The sequence below is a fragment of the Nyctibius grandis genome, chromosome 1 (genome assembly GCF_013368605.1).
Source record: "Nyctibius grandis isolate bNycGra1 chromosome 1, bNycGra1.pri, whole genome shotgun sequence".
Classification (NCBI taxonomy): domain Eukaryota; kingdom Metazoa; phylum Chordata; class Aves; order Nyctibiiformes; family Nyctibiidae; genus Nyctibius; species Nyctibius grandis.
The window spans coordinates 124,669,119-124,681,557 of NC_090658.1; positions in this window are offsets into that span (position 1 = coordinate 124,669,119).

Here is a 12,439-nt window from a genome sequence, read left to right on the forward strand (position 1 = left end):
ACCAATGAGTGATAACTCACTGTAGTTTGAATATTTTATGCTTAACTAAATCAAAACTTAAATTAAAGGTAACTTTTAAAAGACACTAGTATGATTTCTGAGCCTTTGAATACCTTCCAGATCTATCCTTTGAGCACTGAAAATTTTTAGCCGTAATAAATACAGGCCTGATGCAGTAAAATACTAAAAGCCCTGAACTGTGGTTATCAATTAATGTGGAGGGTTTTCTGGCTGAGCTTTACATCTACATGCGTTCATTACCAGAAACTAAGGTGGGTGTTCACAAAAATCTTTAAAAGGGTTTCTGAAAATCATTAAGATAAGTAACATACATAAAAAACAAAGTCCTTGTAGAAAATCACATATTATTAGAGAATTAAAAAGTTCTACATTAAGCACTCTGAAACAGTGAGACTAGTAACAAACCATCCTTTCGAGACAGAAGGAAACTTAACATCTCCCAAAATATCTAGGAATAGCACAAGATACAAAGAAATATACTTTGCAGAAATATTACTGCTGCTACTTTGAGGAGTATGATGGAGAAATCACAGATACGACGATTCTGTCCAGCCACAATACATAGGGAATGTAATGGAAAACACAACAGATGATAGGACTACTTTTCAGGAACACTCACGTGCTTAACTTATTTGTGTGGCTCCCTGGAAGACATCTGCCTCCCCAATACTCAAATACAAAGGAGTTTATGATGAAGAAAACTTGCATTCAAGTAATGGAACGAGGATGTTCTCCTCTTCCTCTCTGAAAAGGCTACGGGATTTATTGCATTGTATTGTGCCATTTCAAAATGGCTGTAAAAGTCTGTCCCTAGGCATAAAACCTGCTCAGTTACTTTGTAGCAGTGCATCAGCTAACGAGCTCTTATTTGCCTTTCCAAATTAAATTACTGGTTACAGGTAGGAAGAATTTTGCAGAGCTGGGTTAAAAGTAATAGAGTAAAAAAAAAGCACATTAGGCAACTTTTCTAGTCTGTTCTTACTCAAAGGTACTTTACTTTTCTTCTAACACCCAAGTACTGAACTCACACATCAAGTGGAAGTTGCTGGTAAACTCTGAGGAAAGGTGCCCTTTTGTTTCACCGTCAGGCAGCGACGATGCTGCCGTTCGCCTCTGGTGGCTAAGTCATCTCTGAGGTCAGTTTTCTGCTTCTTGAACATGACTTGGCTGTTTATGAAACGTGAAATCAGCATCAACCATCGGTAGCAACTTCAAGAAAGAAGCCTTGGGCTAACAAATAACAAAAAAATTCCTCATTTTTGCCCACAATGAGAAAAAACTACAGAGCCGCCACCTAAGGGCTTTCATTGCCATCAGCACGGAAGGAATCCACATTGAGAGAGTGCAGCCTAAACATTTTCACTCACTGAGCTCATCATTTATTTCGGTGGCAGACATTCCTATGTGAGACAACCTCACCAGTCATCAATCCTTCTTTAGATTAAACATGAAAGGGGGTCTATCCTCCCATCAGCATAGGGGAGATGTACTAATATGGCCCAAATTAATGTCCTAATCATTCCTCGACAGAATAGAATTTAAAATATCCCAATTCCATCACATACAGTCTGAGTGATCATTTGAAAATTGGTGTTGGTCATCAGGGATCTCAGATTTCAGCTGAATTATTCAGAGCATCGGGTACCACTGCACAAATTACGCTGGGGCAGAGGGGAAGAGGAACGAAAGGGGGAAATCAGGGAACCTCGGTGAAAATCTAAACACAAGGCAGTTCAGTCAAACCCTGACTTCTTCCCAGTTATTTAGTTACAGAACAGCATTTTCCTCCAAGAGAGTGCTTGCAGAAAACACCATCTTTGCGCATACTTGCTTGAATACACGCTTGTATGGGTTTTCATTCTTAGGGTTTACTGGGGCCCTGGTTACATTCTCCAGCCAATTTACTCATATAATGTGTTTTTTCTCCCTCTGGCTACCGTGAAACAAAGCTTCAAAAGGGACGGGCAGGAAAAAAAATTCCTCTCACTTATGTTTTTCTCTCCTAAATGCTAAGGGACTCTACATCCCTGGCACTGTTCTCACTATTTACATGTGTGTAGCTGTGTACATACCACAGCTTACTAACCCGTGCTCCGCACAAGGGATATAACTGAATAGGGTTATTCATAACCAAACCCTCGTACAGCTCGGCCAGTGCCAGGATTTTAGTCTGTGCTCACGGGGCTGTGATTAGTTCTAGAGAACATTATGAACATCAAACTGGCTAATTATTACTTTAAATAACCAAGAAAGGAATGCAATAGATTCTCCAGGAAATACTGTAAGAGAATCAAGATTTGGGTGTTTGCATTTGTTTGTTTGTAAATGTTCCCATTAGCTCATCTGTAAGATTTACGTTCCATGCAAGAATTACCAGGGTAAATTCTACAGTGTTCAGTGAAAGAAGGCAGATAGATAGATAGATCATCACATCACTCCTTTTGGATACAAAAGCTTCTGAATTTCTAAATGCCAAAATTTTGTGCAGAATATTCATCACAATATTGTTAATCATATCCTTATTGACTACACAAACCATTTATAGAAGGTTTCACAGAATTTAAAAAACAGAGCTGAGAACTTGATCTCAAAGCAATATGTTTTATCCCTATTTTAAACCCAAAAATTAAATCACAGCAGTTTAGTCCTTGAGAGAGCAGATTTACATATAAAAGGAAAAGAACCTGTCTCTAATGTCCAAGACCTCTGCAAAAGAAAAAATGGACTACACGAGAAACATCTAGATGATCCCAGTGTGCACATTGTGCCTGATGTACAGGAGAAGCTGTGTAACCTTCAAGATCTCTGCCAATCTGACATGAGGCAGAAGTCCGAATCAATTTAACTATTGGAATTGGTATGACCATAAATATGAAAGCAAAATACAGCACCCAGGCACCTACGACCAGGGAGGGGGGAGTTTGCACCAGTGCAGAACACTGGCGAAAAGCCATCCAAGGCCTCATCTCCAGCCACCCGTTCATCTATGATGCTCCAGGGGAATGCAGAAAAAATGAAGAAACTCCCAAATAACCAAGATATATGTGGCCAATTTCATCCAAGAGAAAAAATAAATCCTCCCTGACAGTCTGCAAGACCTCACCAAAGCCACGAAACAAAAGAATTATTATTTGATAATAATTATTCTCTTTCGAAACTGCAACTGTTACGAGGATGCTGAGAGCAACACCGGCAGTGTTGGACCCGGCGCTTCAGGAGGGACTGAATAACAGGAGGAATAACAGGTTCTCAGACTGCAAGACAAGGAACTGCCACCAACCTTCTCACAAAGCTCCCACTCACACATGCACAGAAAGATGTACAGATTTTTCCACAAAGCAGATAAAAGCATGTATTTAAAAAGACATATTTAACATCCTCTTAAACATCCCTACCCATGAAAGCTTTTACAGGACAAACAGTTTTATTATTTAGGACTCTGTAGGATAGGAAATCACGTCTTCTTTTAAGAGTGGATTTGTCTAACTTAAGCTTGCAACCACTGGGTCCTGTAATGCCTTTGTCAGGTAGATAAAGTGGCTACTCATTCTTGGATATCTTTTCCATGGGTCAGAACCTACCTGCGGTGGCCAAGCCACTTCTCAGCTTCTTCCCTGATGAGCTAAATAAGTTGAGCTGCTTATGCCTCATGTTGTCACACTTGTTTTCTGAATCCTTTTTCATACCTTTCCTTTGAACTTACCTTAGTATTTCCACATTGACTTTGAACTGTGAACACCAAAACTGGACACAGCTCCTAAGAGTAGCCTTACCACTGTTGTGCACACAGGCGGCATCAAATCCTCTTATCTGCTTGATACTACTCTTTTTTTACATCTCAGGATTGCATTGGCCTTTTAGCCACAGAGTTAGTGTGAGATTTCATTTTGAGGTGCTTATCCAAAAAGAATCCTAAATCTTTCTCAAAGTCCTTGCTTTCTAAAAGAGAGCCACCCGCCCTGCGTAGCTTCTTGTCTTTGTTCTTTATTACACTGCCTTGTACCTAGCTAATATGAAACTTTTATTTTTTTCATTTTGACCTCTTCATTAAGCAATTCAGGTCACTCAGCAATAATAATTTGCCCTCTTATCACTTATTCTTCCATTTCTTCACTGTTAACCTATGCCATGTGTAAACTCAATTCTGTATCATTTTATTGATCAGTGATAAAAACATTTGGCCTTTAGTCAAAACTTGATAGATGAATCCACTAAAAAAAGAGTTTTATGTAACATTTAGAGTCTATGGGAAATATTAACCAAATCAAAACCGGGAGCACCACCACAATTTTCAACCTGAATTTTACCAGGAATCAAGTATACAGGAGGAAAACTTGTTATAGTTAGAGCAATGATGCCACCCTCTTCACACGGTATTGTGATGATGAACTCCCTAAACCTGTAAGATGCTGAAGGGACAGTCTGTATGCCTGAAGCACCTACCTTATATGTAAACTTTGGGGCAAATCAGCCCAAAATGGATGCCTACAGGTATGTCAGATCTCTGAGTCCGTCCAGGATCCAAGGTATGTGGGTATGCCTGGCTCTACCTCAGATCCATCCCTAGGGAAGCCCCAGGTGTCATTGACTTCCCTCTGTCACGGTTTCTATGGGTCTGAAGGGACCTGCTCTGGTCAGCCTGGATAGAAGGAAAGCAAGAACTGTGGGATGTAGTGCTGTCTCCATCTCACTCCAGAGCCTAGATACGGTTCCCTGCAGAGTCAGTGGCAACTAACTCAGGTGGCAACTATGTCTTCTGGGAGGCTTCAGCGGCACCTACTTGTCTCAGTTTCCTCCCTGTGAAGCTACTTCTGGTTCTTTCCACAGTCTGGCTTATGAGGTACTTAACATTTACAGGAAAATTCAATATTTAATTAAGCTGAAAAACATCCCAGCATTGTGCTGAGATTGTTTTGGAGGCCATCTAAATATACAGAACAATGATGTGTAGACGCTTAACCAAAATATTCTAGCATAAATTTGGGTCCCTCTATTAAATGACAGAATGGCAGTGTCTCCTCTCCATGCCCAGGGTGTCACAACACTGTTTCACTCAGAGCTGAAATGAATTATTTCACAAGAATGGGGGGCATGATGTGTCTCCTAAAGGAAATGTGACTGAGTCATTTATATTTTTTGTTCTCACTCTCTGTTCTAGTTATGCCACAGATGGCAGAAAATAGGAGTCAAACCAATTTAATACAGACATACAGTTCAAAATGGCATGTATTTTAGTCTTCCCTGTATAATTATGAGGAATAGGTGGAAACATATTGTTATTGTTTCAGACAAACAAATCAAACAACGCAACTTCTTCTAAAATCACCCTGAAAGTCCAATTTCTCCTACACACCCCCTCATAACCCAATGTAGTGGAGTTACTGACAAAACTCAAGCAACCGACGCAATGACTTCAACGGCAATGAAAATGTCTCTCTGTGTGACTGAGTGGGACGAGAGAAGACTTGGAAATGAAGTTGTTGAACAAAATCTTCATAAACTTTCAAAAAGTCCCACCAAAATTCTGACTTTTCTGCTATCCCCCAACCACCAGAGATTTTCACATAATTCAAGACAGAGCTCTAGACTCTGCCAATATAGTGAAATAGGTCTTACTTTTATTACTGCCCATCAGAAATCAAAATCACGACTCCAGCAGAACCCACTTCTGTCTTCTGGGGGAAGTTTTCGCAAATGATTCTGTCATAGCTAAGAGAAATCAACTCAATCTACTGCTTTCTCTTAGAGGATCAGACTCTCCTCATTCGCTTGGCAAGTCAGGGGCAAGGAAGTTTCAGCTCACACATCTAAAATCATACAAATCTTTATTTTGCCAGTTCCAAGCAAATGATTCCATAACCTTTGCCCACAGAGCCATGCATATATCTCCGAACAATTTGTGGCCAGATTAAAAAGCTAAATGCCCGAGAAACTCAGGGATATGCAAAGTCTGGGAGTTAGAATATAATCCTCTTGTGAAAAAATACAGGAAGAATGGTCCGATATTCACAAGATTAATTATCTTCCTCTTCTCTTGGCAAAATAATTTTACTCCCTCTGTAGGTTATCAACCAAACAGTGACCACCCAACATTCCTCTTTTGTCTAATGATTGAGTTGTTTCACAAGAAGAGCTGCCTGCCTTGATGACTACCATATAAACGACGTGGTTTGGGACACATGGCGGATCCCTTTCTAACCATCTCCCAGCAAGAGGACATTGTCCCTGCCAGCTCTGCCTTCCCACCCCGGTACCAGCTTTGGCTACTCAGCAGAAGAGAGAATGTTTGCTCAGGGAAGGAGGTGTTTCATTAAACGTGGTGTGTCCAGAGAAGTCAAGGATGTTTTTCAGTGAATCCCACAGGTTTGCAGTTTTTAGCAGTTTTAATCCATTTTAAATTTATATTTTGGCAATTAACTCAAGCTGCACACCTAAAAATTACTTTAAATGTCGCTTCCTGCTTCCTTTGGGGATTATCTTTCTGCTAAATGCTAAGGATAATTGTGACAGATATGTACAGATGAATACTAAAAGCACCAGCAAACAGTCTTTATACTTCAAATAAATAAAAAGAAATGATTCAAAAACAGCTGAGATATCTTCGTGATCTCTACTGACTTTTCCAGAACCCTTACACCCTGGAAATCTACAAAATATCTATTACTATATTTTCTAGATATTCTACCATATTTATTACCATTTTCAGGCAGCAGAAAATTAAACCATTGACACTAGCATCCAAGTTGTAAACCTGTAATTAAGGAGATCTTCACTAGCTGAAAGCTGGAGTCAAACCTTGCAGTTAAACTTTGGGTAGCAGACATTCCTCTTTGGTTATGGCTTAGAAAAATCTCATACAACAATTCTGGAGATCAAATTTCACTACCTTTGAAACAGCTCAACCTGCATCAAAAAGTAGGAAATTTTTAGTAACAATTTAAAGAATTATATTTAAATCTCTTAAAGTAAATAAGAATTTCACTCCCTGAAGCATGTCCAAACCTTGGAGATAAGGTTTACCACTAAGTAAGTGGGAAATACTTATGGGAACCCCTTTGCAAAATCCTGGTACCTGATTACCATGTTGGCCCCTGCAACATGCCCACAGCTAATCTAACGCCATTGCCATCAAACATTTTGCAGACTAAAATGAAATCTCCAAAAAGATGAATAGACCTACGTGTCTTCTACTATTTTATCAGAAGATGGACTTGATACTCTGACAATTCAAGACGCCATTAGTTTTGATATGATCAGCAAAGACAGGAGAAGTTGTATTATTCTCATTCTAATACACGCCTTGTAACATAATGATCTGTTGCTAAAAGAGGAAATCTCCCCTTTCAGTGGAGCAAGCTTTACCAGCCACCAAAGTCTTGCAGGCTATCAGCTGCCTAATCCAAAATTGGGATTCTCACAAACAATCCTCAGCCTGTCAAGTACAACCCTGTAACAGGTTCTAGTGAAAAAAACACACACACATCCAATTAAAACCCACACCACTGAGTATTTGTTTTCCTGTAAAGAGATCTTTTGTTTCATTAGCATTTTAAGGATCCTTATTTTCAGTGCTACTACTTGAACATAGGTTTGCCTGCCCTAAAACGTGCTAAAAGAGAGGACAGGATTTCCCAAATGCTGGGAAAAGATGTGAGCGGCAGCGCATTGCTCCCAGTGCCAGGAATAGCGTGCCAAGCACAGAGGAATTTCTCCAGATCCAGGTACTAACCTTAATTTTTACAAAACTTCTTGCACACTGTGACTCTACACTGAACAGGATGCCCCCAAATTATTTTTCAGCCTTTTGCCCCTCTCTACAAAGCCCACCTGTAGACGCCTTTCTCTTGGAAAAAAAGCAGGGGAAAAAAGGAATTAAAAAAAAAATAATAAAATTATTCCATTTCTTCTTAAAGTACTAGAGTTACTAAAATAAGAAAATCAAAGCAAGAAAATTAATGTAGAATACTATATTTAGTGTAATCATATGCTTAATCTTCATGAATATGAAATCGTGGCTCAAATTCTGAGTTAAACTGGTTTAGACTGAGAATGAAATCACTGAGGCTCAATAAATTCTTTGAAACTCATTACCTGTAAGCGAAATCAGAATCTGACCCTATGTCAGCATTTGTAAATCAGGTATTTAACAAAAGTGGAAGCGAAAACTAAGGTCAAGATTTGAACTCTACTTTCCTGAAGTGAAAGAGTATGAAAGTACCTTCCTAAAACGAAAACCACAGAAAATGGTCAGTATAATAGACCTATAGATCTTCATAGCTTAAAAGTGCTGTCCAAATATTAGCTAAATCCTTACTATAAACCTGTGAGGCAGATAAGATGGAAGCATTTATGCTAAAAATAAATAAAACCTTGAACTGTCTCATATAACTGTAAGATTTTATTAAAAATAAACAGGGCTGGTTGGTATCCTTAACCTCAAGGTCACAAAACAAAGTACTAAGCACTAGAGGATAGCGGCAGAAACCACTGCTCCAAAATCACTGTGTCTAATTAAGGATTCCAAAGAATCTCCGCTTTATGCTCTCTCCTGTCTCGAAGCATTCGCCACGTGAACATTCAAATGCCACCGGGAGACTGACACGCTACTTGTTAGGTCAACAGTCCCATTGAGACTTCTTCTCATCGGCTTCGTTGGATTCTGGGTCAACTATATATGCTGGGCAAATAACAGCGCACCAGGGTAAATAACACGGAACGGGGCTCTCGTGTTTAAACGGGAGAAAACTAAGGGGGCGAAAAAAAAGCTGCTTGGAAATGGGAAGAGTGTGTCGTGTGTGCGCTTGCTAAATAATTCAGATTTAAACTGTTGTGAACTTCTGACCCTCACACTCCACTGTGATGTACAGGACTGGAGGTTTCAATGTAAATCTTCGATATATTAACGACAAAAATGTACGGAGCCTTCCTGGTTCAGAGTGAGGCCATATTCTGCTTAAAAGCATTCTAATATTAATGATGCTGGCTGGGTTTAGAAATGTTTTAGTCCACTGCAATAACGTGTTTTCATTTGTTTGAGAGGTTGGGAAGAAAGAATATGAAATTGCCCGTCGAACGCTGCACTCTGCGTCCTCCCAGGCATCGGGCAGCGTGTGTCCCTTTTTCAGTAAAAACGCCCATTTGCCTGTTTCTGGGGGTTGCGTGCTCCCCTCCCTCCCCTTCACTTTGCTCAGCTGTCATTTGGCACAACTGCCTCACTTTCGACGCGTTAGAGCATATATTTCTCCACGACGCATTTTGAACTGGCAAAGTAAGGAGAAAAGAATTTGATTAAGCTTATTTTTATGCATACAGGAAATATGAAAGACAAAGTGTTCCACGTTTAAAACTACAGCAATATGCAGCTTGTGCGCACATCAACAAGATCCCTACAAAGCAGCACGCACAGATACAAGATTATACAGAACAGAGAGACAGATGCAGGTTTCCACGCGTAGTATCTGTAGTGACTCCAAGCACGATGGATGTTAAAAAAAAAATTAAAAAATGTGGTGACGGGAGAGAATCGTACCAACCTATTCAAACACTCCTGTGGACTTCAAGAGGCTTTGGATCACGTCCCCGGACAGACGATTTAATAAAGCGGGGTAATATTTCTTTTCAACTACACGCTACTTTTGAAGACAGCTGGGAGACCGATGACCTTTTCGGAAACACTCGCTCCCCGCTGCACGTCCTTGCCACCTGCCGCGGGGGAGCGCCCGGCGCACAGCGGAGCGCTCCGGGGACGCGGGGCGGGAGGCACCCGCGCCCGCACCTGCACCCGCGGCGGCGGCGCGGCCCCCGCGGGGCCCGGGCGGCGGCGGCAGCGGCTGCGCCGGCGGGGCCGGGGCAGGCTCCCGCGGGGGCGCCGCGGGGCGTGGCGGCGGCGGCGTGCGGGGCGGGCCGGGCCGGGCTCCACCGCCTCCCGCCGCCGCGGTGATTGGCCCGGCCCGCCCCTCGCCCCGGCGCCCAGGCCGCCTCCCTCCCCGGCTTAAAGCGGGCAGTAGGTGAGGGGAAAGCGGCCAGACGGGAGCATGGTCGCGGCTCCGCAGCAGCAGCCTCCGCCTCGCCGCGCCCCCTGCCCGGCCTCCAGCGCGGCTCCGGCGCCCGCAGCCGCGCTGGGCTCTGCGTTAGCAGCGGAGGCTGCAATGCACAAGCCGCCGCCCTCCCGCCGCCGCGCATCCTCCCGCCGCCTGAGGACGCGGCCGCGCACCCGCGCCGCCGGCCCAGGGCCGCCTGCGCACCCGCGGAGGGAGGTAAGCGGCGCGGCGGCGGCTGCGCGCCCGCGGAGCTCCCGCCGCTGCCAGCCGTACCGGGCATCGCCGGGCTGGCGCTGCCCTGCGCCTGCGCTCGCTGCCCGCATTAAAAAACTTCCTGCGTGCCTCCTGCTGCCTGGGGGGTGCTGTGCGGGGAGCCGGCGGGGGAGAACGCTCTTGTTACGATGATTTTATCTTTTTTTTTTTTTTCCCAGGATTTTTTTTTATGTCGGCGGGGGGGTCCCCACCCCCCGCCGCGCACCCACAACTTCAGGCGCTCGCCGACGGGGAGCGGGGTCGGCCGCGCAAACCCCCCCCGTCACCCCCGGGGGCCGTTGTGTCCCGTGGACCCCCCACCCGTCCCCGGGGCGGCTGTCCCGGTGGATCCCCCCTTCCCACCCCCGGAGCCGCCCCCGAAACTGCCTGGGAGGGGATCGGCGCGCACCCCGGCAGCAGCCTCCTCCCTCCCTCCCTTCCCAAATGCCTCTGCCAGCCCCGCCGTTTCCCTGCGCCTGCAATACATTTCCATTCCCCCCCGGCCCTTTTTCTCCCCCTCCCCACGCGTGATGTGTACGAGGAACTTCTTGGCACAATATTGCTTAAATTTATATATATATGTATTTTAAAAAAAGCACTTCGTACGCGTTTCCCACGCCGTGCCTCGCCACGCCGTATGACATTCCTCACCGGTGTGAGGTTTTGTTTGGCTGCTGCTGGGGTTTTCTATTGATGCTTTTTTTTTTTTTTTTTTTTTTTGTGGGAGTTGTTTTCTTTTAACTTATCTTACAGCCGAAGTGCTGGCTGGTGCCGTTCGGAGCACAGAGGCGCATCCCCTGGGTACCTGGTTTCGGAAGGTCTCGCTTAGGATGGGAGGGAGAAGCTACTTTTTTTTTTTCCCCCCCTGACATTGAGTAGCTGTGACTAAGTGTCCTTGTCGTGTGAGGATGCAGCTCTGTGGTCCCCGGGATTTTGGGTTCAGGTTCCTTTGCCTTCCCAGAGGGTGGAGAAAGGTCTGGAGGAACGGAGTTCTGGGGATGGATGGTGGCGTTTTTCATGCACTTCATAAATAGTGTGTGCTCATAGTCTCAGATTATTTTTATTTTTTCCCCCCCTCTGGCTTTATGTGTTAAACTGAATATATTCCTAGAACGCTGGAGATGGATTTATCTCCCCACCACCGCCAAAAATTATGGAGCCCTGGTCATGTAGCTGGCTGCTTGTCTTTTGTTTATTGTATATGAAAATGTTTAGAAAAAATACAGCCTTCTGGTAACTAGATTAAGGGGGATTTAATCACTTTTCCATCAATGAAGGAAAAAGACATGCATGTTTGCTGCAGGCTTATTTGTTTTAACGGAAGATTATATAGAGCATATTTCTGATAAATGAAGAAACTTTCTCTTTCCTGATATTCTTTAAAACAACTGAGCAAGGGTGTGTGTGTGCGTGTAGGCACATGTGAATCTCTTGCACAGATTTAAACACATTTATGGGTCCTTTTGAGGTCAATTTTGAGGTACTTAAAAACCAAACTACTGTAGCTTTAAGGTGACTGCAGATGACAGTATTACTGTCTCTTATAATTAGCAATCTGCTGAAACTTTAAATCCTCTTTGATAGATATGATGATCTGTGTGAGAGGAAGACTAGTATTCCAGCAAGCTTTATTGTTTTTATTATTTTTTTGCCTCCAAAACAAAGCAACAGTGTGTCTCTTCTTGTTATTATTGTTGTATTCTGGTTTAAACTGCTAATGGCTTTATTTGTTTGGGTTTTTTTTCCCCATGTGGAGAAAAATAAAGTGCAGCTGTATTTTACACTGACATTTATCTGCGTCAAACTTTAGTTATGCTCAGGAGGTTGTTTAATCTTCTCTGAATAACGTACAGGGTTTTTGGTTGTTATTTTTTTTTTTGTTCTTATAACCTGCCCTCATTGTGTGTATTTATGGAAGTTGTCTTCAATTTAAGATGAAGTGTGGGAGCTATCCAAATAATTTAGTGACCCATCCAGAATAAGACTTAGCCAGTGTATGTAAACTATGTCTTTCATTGCCTTGTTTCATACAGATATCTTTTCCCATAACATCTACTTTGATATTTCCTAATAGAAACTGAATAATACCTATGGTATTTTAATTGAAAATTGGAGTTCGGGGTTTG